A 1869-nucleotide genomic window follows, 5' to 3' on the forward strand; every position below is an offset into this window, starting at 1 on the left:
TATAAATCCCAATATTTTTAATTGTATAAATTGTATTAAATTTTTTTTTTATTTTTTTTTTGATTTTCTGATTGTTAAAATTTTATGTTAAAATCTTAATCCTTTTCAAATTATAAAGTTGTATTATGTTATTCAACAGTATATTAAAATATGTTATAATGCAACTAACTTACAGAAATTAATATATTACATATATATTAATATATTACAAGTATATTGTAATATGTCTAATTTAAAACTTTTAAGATGTAATGTATAATATTTCTTGTTTAAAAGCTTTAAAAAATATTTTCTTATTTATAAATCATAATCGAAACACTTTTAAAAAGCGCTATTTTTTTGAGCCGAATCTAAACGCTTTTAAAACGCTATTTTCTTAGATCCGGATTGAAAAACTTCATAAACACTATTGTCTTAGACCCGGATCGAACGCTTTTAAAACTCTTCTAAAACGTTAGTTCTTAGATCCGGATCGAACCAATTTTAAAGCGGCTATTTTTAGATCGAATCGAAACGCTTTTAAAACGCTTCTGAACGTTATGTTCTTAGATCCGGATCGAACAAATTTTAAAACGCTATGTTCTTAGATCCGAATTGAAACGCTCTAAAACACTATGTTCTTAGATCTGGATTGAAACACTTCTAACACACTATTGTCTTAGATCTGGATCGAACCAATTTTAAAACGCTATATTATTAGATCTGAATCTAAACGCTTTTAAAACGCTGTTTTCTTAGATCCGGATTGAAAAACTTCATAAACACTATTGTCTTAGATCCGGATCAAATCAATTTTAAAACGCTATGTTCTTAGATCCGGATTGAAACCACTTCTAAAACACTATTGTCTTAGATCTGGATTGAAACCCTTTTAAAACACTATTATTTTAAATCCGAATCGAAACGCTTTAAACATGCTATTTTCTTAGATCTGGATCGAAATAATTTTTAAATGCTATTTTCTTATATTGTGATGTGTATATAATCCCGTGATGCCGTCACAGGTGAAGAAGAACACAAGTCCGTCGATCTCTCTGTACGACAAGCTCTTATGGAGGGAGTTCTTCTACACGGCGGCGAGCAACAACCCGCGCTTCGACCGCATGGAGGGAAACCCCATCTGCATCCGCATCCCGTGGGACAGGAACCCCGAGGAGGTGGCTGGGTGGGTGGGGGGAGGGAAGGGCTTGCTTTGGGTGGATCGACGCCATCATGACCCAGCTGCGTCAGGAGGGCTGGATTCATCTGGTGGGGCGCGCCGTGGCCTGCTTCCTGACGCGAGGAGATCTCTGGATCAGCTGGGAGGAGGGCATGAAGGTACAGCCCCAGGGCATGCTGGGTAGTACTGGATTACATGTAGTCTGGATAACGTATCAGATTCCAATATTAGATTTCTTCATGGATTACATGATCACATTATTCACACGAATGCAATGATCATCCATAAATTATGAATTCTCCCTAATCCTCTTTTCATCTTTTAAAGTACTTTCTAAATAACCTCCGTTTATATACACAGCATCTATTGTTTTAATTTGACATTTTTGATTTAATTCATTATTAGCTTTTCATTAAACTTACACAGCCCCTACAGTTTGGGAAAGCTAGACCTAATATAGTGTAGCCCAGAGCATGCTGGGTAAGTGCGGTGTGTTTGTGGTGTCCGCAGGTGTTCGAGGAGCTGCTGCTGGACGCAGACTGGAGTGTGAACGCCGGCAGCTGGCTCTGTCACTCCTGCAGCTCCTTCTTCCAGCAGTTCTTCCACTGCTACTGTCCCGTGGGATTCGGACGCAGGATCGACCCCAACGGAGACTTCATCAGGTGGGCGTCCACACCGCTTCACTTCCTTCATCTGGATCCAGTGTGAAT

General features: G+C 38.1%; 1 pseudogene; it reads left to right on the forward strand.

The window, feature by feature from the left end:
- The first annotated feature begins 967 nt into the window (after window positions 1-967).
- On the forward strand, window positions 968-1869 carry LOC122141556 (annotated as a pseudogene).

This window comes from Cyprinus carpio, chromosome B22, assembly GCF_018340385.1.
Source record: "Cyprinus carpio isolate SPL01 chromosome B22, ASM1834038v1, whole genome shotgun sequence".
Classification (NCBI taxonomy): domain Eukaryota; kingdom Metazoa; phylum Chordata; class Actinopteri; order Cypriniformes; family Cyprinidae; genus Cyprinus; species Cyprinus carpio.